Source organism: Malaclemys terrapin, chromosome 1, assembly GCF_027887155.1.
Source record: "Malaclemys terrapin pileata isolate rMalTer1 chromosome 1, rMalTer1.hap1, whole genome shotgun sequence".
In the NCBI taxonomy this organism is placed as follows: domain Eukaryota; kingdom Metazoa; phylum Chordata; order Testudines; family Emydidae; genus Malaclemys; species Malaclemys terrapin.
The window spans coordinates 270,585,648-270,603,573 of record NC_071505.1 but is presented as its reverse complement, the minus strand read 5'-3'; the positions used below and the strand labels follow the sequence as shown (position 1 = coordinate 270,603,573).

General features: G+C 42.1%; 1 long non-coding RNA gene across 1 annotated transcript; it reads right to left on the bottom strand.

The window, feature by feature from the left end:
* Positions 1-203: 203 nt before the first annotated feature.
* On the bottom strand, positions 204-8,904 carry LOC128828383 (uncharacterized). The gene is made up of 2 exons (XR_008443186.1): positions 8,819-8,904; positions 204-1,816 (listed from the first exon to the last, which is right to left on the bottom strand). It is a non-coding gene; the product is annotated as an uncharacterized LOC128828383 (long non-coding RNA).
* Positions 8,905-17,926: the final 9,022 nt, after the last annotated feature.

Sequence of the window (17,926 nt, the reverse complement as noted above, 5' to 3'; positions counted from 1 at the left end):
TGGGTTCACACACACACACACACACACACACACACACACAATTATCCACCATATGATTATTTGTCTAGCTTTAATGATGTGCATGGAGAAACACACTAGTAAGGAAAAACAATTAATAATTTGAAAAATAACTGAACTTTCTAATGGAGTCAGTGGGAGCAGGATTGGCCACATAGAAATAAAAACTTGACCCACAGACAAGGGAATTTGATCCTGTTTTATTAGGTGACAAACGGATAGTGGCAGAATCAAAATGAGAGTTTACAGTAAGAGAACAGAAATGCAGAAAAACAGAACATACGGGGTGAAATCAGTTGCTGTGTATACAGGACATACAGTGTTATTTAGAGATGAGAAAACTGGTGTGGATCATCAGTTTGCACATCAACCCATTAACCCCATGCTGGTTAACTGTATTTTTTCAGCTGGACAGGATTTAAGACCACATGGTGAAATTATATTTTTGTTTCTCCAGACGAGATTTATAAGGAGGAAATTTAAAGTAAATTAAAACTAATAGCCATTCCTAAATAGGTATAAATTAGCTAAGTGAACTTCTTAAGAATCTATTAAACAGATGAGGGATGAACTTAGAGGGGCTATAATGAGGAAGCAAACAGACAATCTTTTCCAAATGGAGAATAAACTCTCAAAGGACAGAAAGAGGTCCCACCAGTTTTCAAGTTTGCCCAAAGTAAAACATGTTGGGAGAAGAGAGTACAGTGTTCTAGTTAAGGCACATAGGAAACCTGGGTTCAATTCCCGGTTCTGCCAAAGACTCCCACGAGTATCTGGCAGAGGAATTTTTAAAGGGGAGATCTGAACACCCTGCAGGGAATTTGAACACTCCATTTTATACACTCTATATAGAAGAGGAATTTTCAAAGCCTAATATGGGCAGTCCTGAAGTTTTCAAAATATGGCCTCTGCTTTTGGCGTGTAAGGTGCTTGGACTTCCTCACCAAGACATCCTCCCAACCCACTGTCCACATTCTGCAAACACAGTCCTACATGATATTGTAGCAGTAAAACAAAGTGTATTAACGTCACCTCATGGCCAGCTACTGAGTGAGGCATGCAAAATGTCCATCTCCTCACTGTTGCTTCTAGATCCTAATTTTGTAGATCCCGCTCTGATCTACTGCCGCCTCCATCCCTCACCCCTCAACACTCACCACCCACCACTCAGATGTGGCCAGTAGCTGGGCAACCCCTACCCATAAATGCAAAGCTTGATGCACTCTTCTTCACACACCCTTGCCTTCTGCCTTGTCTTTTTCTGCCTAGATGAATAATTTCCTCTTTCCTCAGTGGCGCATACTAAACAACATAACACTAATCGTGTGTGGCCAGAAATTCCTTGCAGAGAATCTGACATTTTTGTAAATAATTAGACAGGTATCAGTGTACTGTACTTAATACAAATACCCCTAAACAGAGTGCTTGTTGCTTTTAAACATCCTCTGGCTTTTGGCCAAGGTTCCAGCTTATACCCATTGTCAGTTACATTATTTGTGAGCTGTCATATTGTGATCTTTCCTTCACAAAGATAAAACTTTAAAAATAACTTTTTATCTTCCCATGTCCCATTTCTAATTTCTGCAGCAACTAAGAACTTCAGTGAAAGATGGAGAATTACAGATGGAGCTCGGCCATCAATAAAATATCCAGTCTAACTTGGTATCTCCCAAGCACTTGATTATGAGATATAGTACTCTGATATTATTCCTGTGAGGCAAATCCCTGCAGCAAAATTTTGCAGCTAATTTCCATGCAACTCCAGAGTCCCTTCCCTGGAATTCCACTCAGCTGAGATCTGTGGGATGCAAAGACAAGATAAACAGAGTGTCAGTGAGAAGCAAAAAAATTGAGGCAGATGGGCAAATAGTCTGATTGGGCATTTGTAGTTGACATGAAACTAAACACATTGTGAAATTAACAGAGTGTGACAGAGATTCTACTTTGCTCCTAGCATGTTCATAATGATTCATAAAAAGACCCCACTGTATAAAGAAGAACAGGAGTACTTGTGGCACCTTAGAGACTAACAAATTTATTAGCGCATAAGCTTTCGTGGACTACAGCCCACTTCTTCGGATGTAGTCCACGAAAGCTTATGCTCTAATAAATTTGTTAGTCTCTAAGGTGCCACAAGTACTCCTGTTCTTTTTGCGGATACAGACTAACACGGCTGCTACTCTGAAACCCACTGTATAAGTACATTTCCAGCAACGAAGCCGCCCAGCCAATGTTATATGTTCACAGACTTCCTTCCCACAAACATACTTGCAGAGCCCCCTTCTAGCTGGCAGCTGTGCAGTCTTTCTGTTGATGCTTGGCTTTTTTCATCAAGAGCTTGTTTTTCTAACCATTTAAACACATCGGTTTAGATAGAGAGATTAAATTGATGCTTATTTCTGTAAGTTCAACTGCGTACAGGAGAAACTAGAGTCCCTTTTGCTCAGCACAGCTATACAAAAGCTCATACAGACAGAAGGACTTCTCACCCATTAATATAATGTGATTTAAAAAAAAATATATTGAATCCAAGCCAGGTTTACAATCACAATGTGGCTCACATAATTTAAGACCAGGTTATCTCTGGCCCATCAGGGTGTGTGCCTACGCCCAAGTAGTGCCTTCTCACACCCTGTGAATTATCCAGCAACAGTCACTCATGCATTTAGCATGTACCCTGCTGCCCTTGCATGACAGAAATCCTCTCTCTGGCTCAGTGTACCACAACTCCAGCCTCTTCTGCAAGTCTCTCCGTAAACACACCTGACCTGTTTGAGGTGGTTTATTTTGGTGTAAGAGCCAGTTGGAATTCAAATTTAGACTATTTTAAAAATCAAAAATCTCTATTAGTGCTTGCAGCCAAATGATTCGTATTGGTTAGATGGAAGATCAGACTGCCTCTGGGGATAGAAGTTTGGCTTAGCAACCATGCTGACACAGCAGCTAAAAGAAGAACAGGAGTACTTGTGGCACCTTAGAGACTAACAAATTTATTAGAGCATAAGCTTTCGTGGACTACAGCCCACGAAAGCTTATGCTCTAATAAATTTGTTAGTCTCTAAGGTGCCACAAGTACTCCTGTTCTTCTTTTTGCGGATACAGACTAACACGGCTGTTACTCTGAAACAGCAGCTAAAGAGCAGGTAATGTTTCCGAGAAGAGGGACCTAGAATTAATCTCTAGCAGATTAAAACAGAAATTTTGGTCTTCTTTGCCCTCCCTATCCTCCCCCCCCACACACACACACACGCCTTACTTTCCTTTTTTTGTTCTTTTGTCTTTTATTCTGTTGTCCTTTTGGGGGTGGGGGGGGAGGGGAAATCAACCTGGCTGAGCTAAACTTGTACCATTTGTAAACTGAGTAGGTCTGACTGAGCTCAGGACTCCAGGGGGTGAAATGTTTATCCTCTGCATATTCTGACTCCTAGAGGATGCATATTTGTAAGACACAGCCTGCATGTGCTATGCTGAGAGAGGATACTGTGGGCCACATCTTCAGTCGGTGTAGATTGGCATATAGCTCCACAGATTCTGAGGGAACACCCTTAATTTACACCAAGATCATGACCTGTTGGTTTTTTCTAATATACATCAGGAGAGCTAAACTCTGTCACCTCTCTAATGGTGGACCAGACATTCCCTTCCTGCAGTTTACACTAATTAGCATCCAGTTTCTTTTCTCCTGTCTAGGCAAATTCAAATTTTCACTTACAGTGATTTCAAAACTCACAATTGTATACCGAGGTCTTTCCTGATTATAAACTTTGTTTTCAGTGTCATTTTTTGAAATGCTTCTCAGCAAAACAAATTCCCACCCTACCCCTTTCCAAAGTGGAAAGCACATGAGAGTTTTACAGGTGGATATTTGTATATTAAACAGCTAAGAGAAGTCATTCAAATACTTGTTACTGTGAAGAACTGGTTAGTTAAAATACAAGAGCTGTTGCCAAGAAACAGGCAGTGTTCCCCCACCCATCACCCTTAAAGTGACAGGAATGCCTGAGGTAATTGTTTTTAAAAAGGTAAGAAAGTACTTGAAATTCAATTCACTGTATACAGATTTAGGCCCTTCAGGTAGCAAGAGAGGTCTGTGATAATGAGATCCTAGTTCAATCATTTACATTTCTTTGGTGGTTATTTTCTTATGCAAATTTTCAGATTTTTCACAACATAGAAACAGACAACAGACAGAAGACTGAATGAGTTGTCTTCCCTGTAAATGAAAACATCTAGTCTTTCTTTACCGATGGGTCTACAGAAGGATATGTGTTTGGATTATTATAATCCAAACCACTTTGATGTTCACATCACACTGAGTTTTGGAAAACAACCCTGTTATCTGTAATTGTAACTGAGGAGTTCTTTCCTTCAGAGTAATAACACAGCCACTTAATCAAAGGCTGCAAAGCCAAATATGCTATAAGTCATAATGAAGGCCAAAAATATATAGTGGCTTTTATAATGAAGCAAGCTACAGTATTTCTCTTTACAGATCTCCAAAATTAAAGTGTAGACTGTATCTGAGGGGGGGAAAGGGGTGTTTGTACAGGTTATCTACTTGATACATTAACAGGAGAGAACCCCAGTTTATGTCAAAGAGAAAAGGTTATTGCATTTATAAGATCTGTCTTCTTTTACAAGAAGCATGACACCAACCTGGTGAGGTGGTGATGGAGGAGATAAAATAAGGAAGTAATAACTAGGGGGAGCCTTCATCATCTCTTTTAGACAAACCCTAGGAAAGGAAAACAAAACAAACCACTAACTGCCTGGTACTTACTCCCATATTGTGCAAGCAGAACAAAAACAACTTGAGAAGAAGGACTATGAGGTAACTGTTCTATTCTCAAAGCAAATGGTGATCTGCAATTTAACTGGCTTCTTTGTGTCTTCTCTCATTCTGTCTGAGGGTAGCTGCCCCTACTAGCCTTCAGGAATATGATCCCATTTTGTTGGATGTCACTAAAGATCAAACTGAACTTTCCTTGGCCTAAAGCTATGCAGAAGTCTGTAATGAAGGGTTAATCTCTGCACAACTGTAAGGCTGAAATTATACCTTGCTCTCTAAAATACAGCTTGATGTAAATTCTTGTGGGACGTTCTGAAAATCCGTGCAAGATCTCTCTCTAACATCTCACATTGTGTTAAATTTCATTTACTTTATTTATTTATTTTCTTAAGGAAAGCTTTTTAAAATACTGCAAACATTTACTGGGTAAAAAAACAAATATATAACATCTCAAAGGGCCAAATTTTGCCCATAATTACAGGTGGGTACACACATGTAACTAAGAAGATAACTTCGCTTATTATTTATTATTAACCGTTTATAGTGTGGTAGCACTTAGTGACCTCAAGCAAGTTGGGTCCCCTTTGTGTTAGGCACAGCATATTGTAAATGCCAATCTCTGCCCCAAAGAGATTGCAATCTCCAAGATTATTATAAAACCCTATGTATTTTTACCATGCACGTTTTGTACTTTTAAGAGCTCAAACATATTTCTAAATGTGTTTTGTGTTTCATTACCTGCTAACCTTTCTCATAACATAGTGAATGTGCTTCTAGCATTCCTGAACACACTTCTAGCATTCCTGAACACACTTCTAGCATTACTGAACACATTCCCATCAACTCATGAGAAAACAAGTGACTAAGCAGCTACAGGGCTCTCCTGATAGGCTGACTGTATATGTCATATTTGTCTCCATTCTTAGCTATTTATGCTGCTATCATTTATATGTTTAATTACAAAGGAAAATTTCTCTGCACTGTAATCACGTGCAAGCACACATTTTTCCCCAACAAAAGAGTTATTCTTCCATTCAGTTAATACAATATTTTTTCCCTTGAATGAATCCATGTGTAACTAAAGGAAGATATCTGAAAGTATAGTTTTCATAATACTGGGAAAATTAAAATTAAAAATCTCAAAGGGCATCCTTTTCGAATATTCATATTGTGTCCTTCCAAGCTTACATAATAACATTCCAGAGAATATTTCTGTTCCATTTTGCCTACATTTAGAAGTAAAAACGTTTCCACAGTTGAAAGGAAACCTATTTTTCAGTATTTTTTTTTTTTTTTACAATGGAACAGATACAGTTTTTGAGGTGATGTTTTCATTGCAAAAAAAAATGTGCATTTTTTAATCGAGATAGCTAACTCAAGACAGCTATCTTCTCAGTGTAAATTCCTAGTGGAGAAAATAAACTGTAGTTTTACCTCAATGTAACTAGTTGAAGTAGACCGTAAGTGTGGGCAATTGAACTGATCTCAACTACCTACATTCAGGAAAGATAGCCTTCGTAGATTCATATAGTCCAAGGCTAGAAGGAACCATTGTGATCATCACATATAACACAAGCCAGAGAACTTCCCAAAAATAATTCCTAGAGCATAACTTTTAGAAAAACATCTAATCTTGATTTAAAAATAGTCGGTGATGAAGAATTCATCACAACCCTTGATAGGTTGTTACAGTAGTTAATTATACTTACTGATATTACATCAGCAATTACCTTTATTAACCAAACTTGTAACCTCAAGAACAGCTCAATTTAGTTTGACAGAATCTATTTTCTATAAACCTATGTTGATTGGCATTCATTATATTACCTGTGTTTTGTCTCCACTAGGATTTTACATTAGGAGAGCTAACTTAAGTTAGCTATCACCATGTAAAAACACGCCTATTTTTGCAGTAGGTAAATCTTGGGGAAGTCCTGGATAAATTTTTGTCTTTGTAGTAAGCTTTCCCCAGTGGGGTCTGAATCCTGATTAGGATCTCTGGGTTCAAGAGTAAGGTAAGTAATAAATAACAACAATGGAAAGATTCAGTTTGGATGAATACCCAACACTATGGATACATATCTGAACATGAGTTTGTTAAATAAAAATGCCACAAGAACAGACTTCTTCTATTTTCTGCTTCAGGTCAGTCCAGAAAACCTGGATAAACAACCTCTCATGGGGCATTTCAATATTTTTGTTTCCTTTCCTAACCATAGCTTGAAAATGCAAAGATGCTTGAAAAAGGAAAATAATTTGAAATATATATAAATAGTTGCACTGCACCTGAATCTTTGTCTTACATTTGAAAAAGTGTGTTTAATATTTAGATATGGGATCTGTATAGGCCAAAAGCTTAGAATAAAATCTCTCCCTAATAGACCGATAAAGTGTAATATGAAAAAAATTGAGATAAAATGGATGTATAAATATTGTTTTAAAAGTTCTGCGGAGCACATACACACACAAAGACACACACATGCATGCACAAAATCAGATTCCCTACTCGTATTTCTTCCATTTAGTCAAGTGTTTATGTGCCTTTAAAAACTGCTCTCTTGGCATGAACATCATCTCTGTGTAGAGGGGTTCAGACAAGGGCTTAGCAACAACTGTATAAACAGAACACGGAGTGAAAAAGTAATTTTATTCTCCTCTACCAAGTCAAAAAACTATGCAAGGTGCAGCAGGCCTTCTCGATATGAAAACTTCCTGAAGTTCTGTCTGACTAGGGATATTTTAGACTACCTTCACTATCATACAAAAATCCAAACTCTTCTTCCTTATGGATCTGAAGTACAGCCCTGAAAATACATACTAGCATACAGCTCATACAGGAGGTCTCACTAGGAAATTTTGGGCATCTTCTAAAAACTAGATAGGACTGGTGAAATGTTACTTTGTTTTAGATCAAGACAACAATTTAGGCTCCAGTCAACCCTAAGGGGTTGGAGTGGGGGAGGGGAGGAATGATGATATAAGGCCTCATCATATGTTTTTTGGAGAAGCATTGGCCTATATGATCTATGTTTTGACCTGTCTATATTTCAGCTAAGGAGAGTGAGGTCCTATGGGCAAGCTTTCACTTTCACCCTTGAACACTTTATTGAGCCAAAATACAAAGATAAGTCCCTCAAGGGTACAGAAATTCAAATGTGCTATTCCGTACTTCAGGGCAAAGGAATTTTAAACCCAATTGCCACCAAAAAGGAAGGGTATGTCATGCCATTATGGCAACTCCATAATTCATTATACTAGCTATAGTGTGTACATCATGATTCAGTGGGTCAATGAGATTGAACTGCGTTATGTAGTATGATGTGCCCCTATAGAACCTAATGAAAATGGGATGCATTTAATACTGTATCACAGATCTAAAGAGACTGAACAGTTCATATGATTAATAATAATAATAATTTTAAATAAACATTCTTAAACATTCTGAAGTAGGAGCTCTTTGTTACTTTTTGTGAGTAGAAATGGGTATTCCAAACAAATATTCCACAGAAAGGGCAAACAAAATTTGATTTCCTCTAATGGAAAAAAGGGAAACCGGAAAAGTCTATTGGGCTAAATTCTTCATTCACTTATGCCCATGTCTGTCATGGGATGAAGAATCAGGCCCACAGAAGCTTGATTTCTTTCTCCATGTCTGCCTTGTGACTTTGGCATGCACATAAAATATAATTAGCTTTTTAATTCTCAATTGGTTGGCTGGCAGATTCAGTAGTAAACAGACAAACAAAAAGGTTTTAAATAAAATATGCTCTCCTGGCCAATTCTGGGGGAGTTGGGCAGAAGGCGGCTGAGCAGGAAAATATATGTTTGTCAGGTTCTCCTGAGGATTAGCTGTTGTTTACTTTAATCTTCCCTGAATTGCTGATTGCTACCTTCCCCTCTCTAAGGTTGCTTTTAATATATTTATATGTGTATGCACTATACACACAAAGTATAATCCTTAACATCAGAGGATCTCTCTCTCTCTCTCTCTTTGGATGCTATTCGTCTTACCATAAACTGAAAAGAGAACAGGTTTGCCTCAGTCAGCTCTTCTTAAGATACTTCTATCCAGCGTAGTTCAACAGCAATATATTTCACCTGTGCTAGAGGGATAAGTGAAGACTGTTACTATATCATAGTAAAGGTGCTGAAATGTTGATATGTCTCATGCAGTGAATACCTTGGACTCAACTCTGACTCTGCAATAGCACTTTAAAATACTTACAGCAGCTGCTGGCTTAGTTGGTAACCAAACCACTTTTAACTCTTAGCATCAGAAGTCAGTGGTGATATTAGGAATCTCATTCCATTTCTTGCTATTGGAATTCTAGGGTAAGTGTAAAAAAACAAACAAACAAAAAAAAAAACCTCATGCTTTTACCCAGTTTCATGTTCTGTCAAATATAGGGCTAGTCAGTTGCTTTCAATACAAGCTAAGCAGAAAGGGCAAGGGACAGCCCATGATGTCATGCACAATGAGACTTGCTGCAAAATCCTCTTCTATATTTAAAAAAAAAAACCACCTATAATGGTCCTTAATTTACAGGGGGCCATTTCATCCCTGACTCTTCCCTGGGTGACTGGGGAGATGGTGATGGGTAATGAGGCACAAACAACAAGGCAAGATACAAACAGCCTCCTCATTTGCACACCCTTTACAAACTTGGAGAAACTCAGGGATGGCTACCTCTGTGCCATGAAAATCACATCAAAAGAGGCAAAAAGTGGCAAGGAATAGACTGGACCATGGCCTTAGCACTCACATAACTAGCTGGCTGCAGAGAGGAGAACAGGGGAGGAGAACAGCTTGCACACTGCCATGCAAACTGGGAGCTTGAAGAGGGATAGTGCTTCCTGAGGTACAATGCTTCTCAGAAATCCCTATGGGGTGATGCAACACCACACTGCTCCAGGGCAAGTCTGTGCCTTAAAAGCACAATCTGACCCTAAATTTATCCACTTTATTTAAAAAAGACACAAAAATCTATGAGTTACACACAGCAAACAATATGCCAAAAGGTGAAAGAATCCTGAGTCTGACTTACAAACACACACAAAAATCATCGCCCTATGAAATCATTCCACCTTCCCCCTAGTGCTACAAAGAAATTATTTATTTCTATCTTTCTACCTAGGTACTTACATGCCCCTATCACCATAATACCTGAGCAGCTCCCATATATTTTAGAACAGGAAAAAAAAAAACCACACTCTTTTTCCTCCATCCTAGCTTGTAGGAGAAATGGTTTGAGTAGTTTAAAAGTTTTTGGTTGGCTGATGTGTGAGTGTGAGACAGTGTACTGGGTGTCTGTCTGTATATGTGTGTGAATAAATGATTGAGAGAAAGCTGAGTCAAAAACATGAGTTTTTTCATTCAGTTGCAAAAGTAGTGAGGTCCGTGGTCATTCCACTTTCTAGGTCTAGCTCCTGTAAATGTTCTGTTTCCTGCACGCATGAGCTTCCCCATGTGGGTCAACAGTGTGGTGGTTCCAGTGGAGGGAAGTCATGGGGGTGGAGGGATCTCAGGTAGCTAGGGTCAATGCCACTTAGACTCTCTATGACTCAGATCCTCTTCTGTAAATTGGGGTAATAATTCCTATCAGTCTCGTGTTTTTAGATTGTAAGCTCTTTGGAACAAGGACTATCTTACACAGCGCCTAGCCCAACAGAACCCAAATTCCAGCTGGTACCTGTCTGTGCAAGAAAAAAAAATAAAAAAAATAAGGGTTTGTCTACACTGCAATAAAAAAATCTGAGGCACTGAGTCTCATGCCTGGGTCAGCTGACCTGGGCATGCAAGGCTCAGGCTAGGGTGCTGAAAGTAGCTGTATAGACATTTGGGCTAGGGCTGGGGCCCCAGGCTTTGAGACTCTCCCCTCTTGTGGGATCTCAGAGCCCAGGCTGCAGCCTGACATCTACACTGCAATTTTATAGCCGCACAGCCCAAGCACTATGAGCCGCAAGTCAGCTGACCCAGGCCAGCCACAGCTATGACCCTAGTCTTTTATTGCAGTATAAACTTACCCTTACAGTAGGGTTTCCAACTTTCTACTCGCACAAAACCAAACACCCTTGCCCGGCCCCCTGCCCCTACCCCTCCTCCAAAGCCCTGCCCTTTCTCTGAGACCCCGTCCCCATTCACTCCAACCCCCTTCCCTCTGTCACTCGCTCTCCCGACCCTGACTCACTCATTCATTTTCACAGGGCTGGGGCAGGGTGAGGGCTCCGGCTGGGGGTGCGGGCTCTGGGGAGGTGTCAGAAATGAGGAGTCAGGGTGGGGGGGAGGGGAGACTCCAGGCTGAGGCAGTGGGTTGGGATACGGGAGGGGGATAGGGCTCTGGCTGGGGCCAGGGATGAGGGGTTTGGGGTGCAGGAGGGGGCTCCAGGATGGAGCTGAGGGGTTCAGAGTATGTCAGGGGGCTCTGGGCTGAGGCAGGGGATTGGAGTTGGGAGGAGGTACAGGCTCTGTGCTGGGGGGTGCAGGTTCCAGGGTGGGGCCATAAATGAGGGGTTCAGGATATGGGAGGGGGCTCTGGGCTGAGGTGTGGGGGGTGAAGGCTCTGGCTGGGGGTGTGAGCATGAGGAATTTGGGGTGTAGGAGAAGGCTCCGGGCTGGGGCTGAGGGATTCAGAATGCAGAGGGGGTTCCAGGCTACGGCAGGGGATTAGGGTGTGAGGGATGTGAAGGTTCTGGCTGGGGGTGCAGACTCCGGGGTGGGGCTGGGGATGAGTGGTTTGAGGTGCAGAAGGGTGTTCTGGGCTGGGACCAAGGGATTCAGAGGGCAGGAGGGGGAATCAGGGCTGGGGCAAGAGGTTGGGGCATGGGAGGGAATCAGGGGTGCAGGCTCCAGGCGGCACTTACCTCAGGCAGCTCCCAGAAGCAGTCTCCCAGAAGCAGTCTCCTACACAGAGGTGAAGCCAGGAGGCTCTACCCACTGCCCTGTCCGCAGACACCACCTCCGCAGCTCCCATTGACCATGGTTCCCGGCCAATGGGAGCTGCAGAGACGGTGCTTGGGGAGGTGGCAGAATGCTGAGGCTGCTGGCTGCCCCTATGCCTAGAAGCCAGAGGAGGGAAATGCCGTTGCTTCCGGGAGCAACACGGAGCCACGGCAGGCAGGGAGCCCGCTTTTGCCCCATTGCGCCACTGACCGGACTTTTAATGGCCTGATCAGTGGTGCTGACCGGACCCACCAGGGTCCCTTTTCTATCGGGTGTTGCAGTCGAAAACCAGACACCTGGCAACCCTACCTTACAGTGCAACTAGGATTAAAGAGAAGTCTTTTCTTTAAGAAAAGGACTCTATGGGCTGAATAATAGGAAAACTTCCTGATAATGAGATATATAATTATTCTGAACAGTGTCCCCAGGGAAGTAGTGAAAGCCCAAACATTTTAGCTTTAAAACCTAAACTAGATAAAGCACTAGCAAACATACTGCAGGGAATAGTCCTGCACTGGATGTGAGATGGACTGGATGATGTAATAAGTGTTTTCTATCATCTATAATTCCATTGATATTTATGTACTCACTGGCTGAAAGACAAATACTTTCATGTAAACCGACAGTCATGCCACCTGTAAGGGTTAAATCACATTTATTTCCTCAGTCCAAACCTGAATAGGAAGCTGAAGGTCCTCTGTCTTGTTAGACTCAAACTTGTTTGATTCAACTAAACTAAAATATTGATTTGGGGACTGTTAGCCCAATGTACTCAAATGTAAAAAATATATACATAGATGACGATAAACCAGGCATCTTTTTGTGATCTAATCACTGTTTGTTTTACACTTCATGATTAATTTAAGTAATTACTTTAAGGACTAAAATGTCATCTTTGATCATTAGCTCACTATTCAATTACTGTGTAACAGACTTGTATTTGAGTCTGCAACAAAGCCGTTCTGATTGCACATTGTGTGGGATTTCTAATGTGTCATTGAATGCCTACTTTGTTCATCCCTTAGTTGTCAGAGGCCTGTTTTCTACATTTAACCCTTTCTCAGTAAGATATTTTTCAAGGCAATTCTCTTTGATGCATTATTGAAGTTGACCAGATAGTTATTGTAGTTACAGTTAAGTCAGCATTCATGCATTCAGAACCTTGTTGACTCAGTTGCAATGACATAGATTTTCCCACACTGTTTACTTGACACTTGTAAGTCCAGTCTGTACCAACTTCCATTGTATTAAGCAAACAGCCCTACTGCACTAAAATTCCACTCATTGTTAACACTGAAGCAACAGGATTTTCTCCAGTTCACAGACAGCAGAACCTATTGTTATCAGAAAACTCTCTTGAGATGGAATCTGAAAAGAATCATATGACCCAGAAAAGGATTAGCCTTCAGGAAGTCTTTGGGCTTTGCCATTTTGTGAAGACATCCCCCAAGGGAACAGAAAATAACAAAGTAAAGCATATTTCTGGACTAAAGCCCATTCCAAAATAGATTCTATGCACTTTTAATTGTGTGAAAACAGAACTCCACAATTAACAGTTATTAAATGAGACTATGATTTAGGCAAGAGGGATTGTAGATAATTTAACTTGAGTGATGTCAATAAAATTTTAAATACCAGAGTTTCTAACTGAAAAGAGGAAACAAAATCATCTTTGTGATTGTGACTATAGTTATCAAACTAGAGGCAAATTACACACCATGCTGATACACACCAATCTACGGTTGTTGTCAGAATCCTCAAGGGTCTCTCCTGAGGAGAAATTTCAATTGTTTCAGATTAATTTTCCACTTTGTCCTTCACAATGTGCTGTCTTTCACGTTTTCTGGATCATGCCTTTCAATGTTAGAAACTGAATTAAGTTTTAGATCCATGCAAGCAGTCTGCCCATAAAACAAAAACTGCTGAACTCCAGCTTTTTTGTTTTCCCCTTTTAAAAAAGGAGGGAGGGAGGATCACTTACCGCTTCTACAGACTGACACCTAAGCAAAGGGTTGGACTAGATGACCTCCTGAGGTCCCTTCCAACCCTGATATTCTATGATATTCTAAGCAAATGGTATTTGCTTACCACTGAATATATACAATTCAAAGTCCATTGAAAATTGTGGAGAAACAAAGTGTACATGAAAGACTTACATCTATCCATAACTGACACAAAAAAGATAAATCTGTTCCCTTGGTTAGACTGAAAAATGCACATCTCTCTACACTGTGTAACAGCTTATATATTTCATTTTCCATCAGTACTAGACCTTGCTGTAAATATTCACTGGCATATAATACTCAACAAACAGTACAAACAGAACGGTCTAAATTGTGGCATTTAGACACAGCCCTGCATTGGGGATGAAATGGAGCCATACTGCCCCCGAGGGAATGCTAGAGACATTCTGCCCAGAAAGGCAGAACATTTCCCAAGATTCTTGCACAATCCACTACACCCCATTAAAGAGTGTTACATACTCCCCATTATGTAGCTAGCCAGCCGTGCACAAGTGAGCAGCAGAGCCATATATCTGCCTGCTCCCAACCCCATCCTGCTCTCACTCTCCCAAGTGGAGGGACTGTTATTGTAGCTCTCCCTCCCAATACATGGCCTCTTAAGGACTGACCACATGCCTTATTAAACTTAGTAGATGTGTGATCTTGTCATTTATGTCCCTTGTCTCCCTATCCGGCTTCTATTTTTTGTATGCCCCTCACTTCTGGTGTTATGTTGAATTTAATCTGTACACTCTTCTTATGGAGCTCGTCTGAACTGTATTGGTTCTGTGAGGGCTTCTCAATAGTCTCACACATGAGGAAAAGCACCATTTAGGGTAGAAAATGGCCACTCAGGGTAGGTCAACACTGCATTGTAAATCCGGGCTCAGGCTCCGGTTTGAGCCCAAACCCCCTATCATCCTCACACAAATTTTTCTGATTTGGGTCAGCAAGCCCTCAGGACCCAGATCCTAGAACACAACTGAGGCTGGGGGAGACTGGGGGTCTGAGCCTGCATCCTGGTGGGACTCTGGTCCAGGCCCTGTCATTTGTCAGTGTGTATGTAGCTTAAACCTGCGTCCCCAGACTCATATCCAGAGAGTCCACCAACATTATCCCACAATCCCTCAGCCCTGTGTTTCTTGGTCCTTCTACCCCAAAACATCCCACTCAATTCCAAAGACATGGAAGTAAGCCCTCATGATTCAAATGAAGCTGCTCAGCTGAATGAAGATGGTTTAGACCCATGCAAACAGTCTGCCCATAAAACAAAACTGCTAAACTCCAGCAGACCACTCACTTGGAAACACTGAACAGTCTCCTTCGTTAGCTATGCCCACTGATAGGAAGAAGCCCTATGCCAAGCTGCCACTACCTGGCAAGAGGAACACAATCAAATTCTGGTAAATCTCTGGTGCAAGGCAAACAAAACACTGGACTTCAGTAAGAGGGCAAGAAATGATCATGTGTGTACAAACAAATCACAGTGAAGCTTGAGGATCCACCACAGAGAGCAAGTCAAATGGCTTAAAATGAACCACCGCGAGGTCAGGGATAGTAACAGCATCCCTGGGAAACTTGCCTTTTACCTGCCTCTTCTACGAGCAATTTGACCCAGTTCTGAGCCTGAAGAGGTGCATGAGAACCTGCTAAGGAAAGATGGTGCCCCTTATAAAGCCTGAGTCACAAGAAGCTCTGGAGGATAGTCAGCAGCCACTGAATGAAATGGTTCTCATTGTGAAGGCTCATGGGCCTTGCACCTAAGCCCATGGGTCCTCAGGCTGTTCTCAGACTACAGCCACCACCCAGCAGCTCACCTGAATAACTGGAGAAGGGGGCCAGTAAAGCTCTAGCTAGCAAAGGGCTCCACCCACAAAGCTCCTGATTGTGGGAGATGTCCAGCCCCACCGGCTGGCTGGGAAGCTGTACTTAAACCAGAAAGAGGCACAGGAAGTTGTCTGAGCAATTAGAGGAATCCTTGGCTGGCAGCTTATACAGACTCTCCTGCTTAATTGTCTGACTCCTGAGCCTTGTCTTCATGCCTGTTCCTACCCTCCTTATCCCAGACCTGGTTTCCTGCCTCACTCCAGGTCCTCATATCTATGCCCTACCCCTGTCTCCAAGCCTTGGTTTGGCACCTGACTCTGACCCAACTCTGGTTCCAGGCTCCTGTTTCTAACCATTCTGCCCAACTGCACATACCCTAGTCCCGACACTTATGCTAGTCCTTGAGGAGGCTACAGCACATCCTGTGACCCTACTCAGAAGAGCTATTTGAGAGTGGCACTGGGGAGCACCCCAGCAGAAGAATTGTCAGCAGAAGCACATGAGGCAAAAGTAGCACCAGAGCCTGATCCACGGCCCGGTATGTTTCTTCATCCTCATTTGTTGTTAATATATAAATGGGAGGGATTTCCAGCTTATGACCCAATGAAATAGTTGTTATAACCCAGCAGTTATAGTGTCTTTCCATTAATGACAGAACTAACACCAGTGCTCTGCCACCCTTTTCCCCACCCCAACCACATGGAATTCAAAATGGATACAGGGAAATTAAACAAGCAGTTCCCATGAAATTTTGACTAGATACTCCCAGATTATTACAAAGATCACTGAGGCAATAAAAATGAGAGCCTTACATTGGCTTCCTTGCTAGCATGCCACACTGTATGAACAGGCCCTGCTGGACCATCCCAAGCCTCCTGTCAGAGTATTCCAAACAGGGGGGTGTGAGTATATGTTGTCCACAGGTCCCATGTTATGAGCAGAAAGTGTCCCCAGGGTTTGTAGTCCATGGGAATGAATGAAGGCAAAATGCTTTCAAGAAGGCTGAAACAGGTCTCCAATCCAACACAGAACCCTGTTGATTTTTCCCACAGATTTTAATTTACACCTGGCTAGTTTTACTTGTGTACTTCTCACCAAGTAGGAAGTCCAGGCGGTTGGTTAAATTTCAGGGCAGGGCATACTTATTAGGTCCGCCTCTGTAGCTCACAAGCCCCCCTCCATTCAAAGATGTGCTGGCAGCTATCAAATGCCTAACAAGCTCTTTAACATAGATTAATGGATGGCTTCCAGTGGCTTGGAACAGAAGGTCCTGCTGTCAGTCAGAATCTCCAAAACTATAATGTTCTCCAGTAATTGTCCTGCATAAAATGACAATCAACCCTTAGGTACTAGAACATAGTGAGTAGAACCACCCCACACAACCACAGGGGGGAAATGGGGGGATTGATACATAATTTACATTGAATTTGGAAAGTGCATTTTACCATCATGGCTGATGATTAGAGCTCACAAGACTGTCTGTGGCAAGAAATGTTTGTGGTGTGGAAAAAAATAAAACCCAATGATAAAAGGTAGCATCTGTTGACCTTGAGTTGCTGCAGCCTCTTCCTGTGCAGCAGATGCAATGTAATGTCTTTCTCATGCTCAGACAACGTGTTCTTTCTTTTGCCTTGGCAGGCCCTTCACCTCTGCTGGGCACACAAAGGCAACCAGGAGCCATGGAGGATAAACTGTGATGCAGCGGTCAAGGAGGAAGTGAGGCCAAGGTGAAATAATGGGTGAGATCCTACTGAAGGCCAGCCAGCAGTTGGAATACTAGAGAGAGAAATGCAAGACAGATGGTGAGAGAGAGAGAGAGAGAGAGAGAGAGAGAGAGAGAGAGAGGCTGGACAGCATGAAGAGCTTGGCAGTGCACTTTTTGGAGCAGGAATGCAAGTGGAAATAGAGCGCAGCAGAAAGAATTGTTTAAAAGGATGCTTGCACTCACTTAAACAAAACTGCAGGAGCCAGCTCCAGCTTCACATTCTGCTCTGGCCCCAGGCCCTGAGTCCCCTTCATGCTACCACGCACTCTTTGGGTAATATTGGAGTAGGGTGGTCTACGTCTGAAGGAATGAACAGTGATTTCATCCCCAAATGTACCCCCTGCGGTCCTCCACGTCACAAAAGAAGCAGCCTGTGCACAGAAAATGTGTTAGAAGGGCCAAGGAAAATGCAGATACAGCAGACACCCAGAAAGAGTTAGTTATTGCATGGCACAGAGTTTCAGTGTTTTTCACCCTTGGCATTTCATTTCCTCATATCCACTGTTCCCTGGGTTTTGCACTCTTTTTGTTTGTTGTGTTGTAAGTTTTGCTGGCAGCTGGTTGGCCTCTCAGGTTTTTAACAT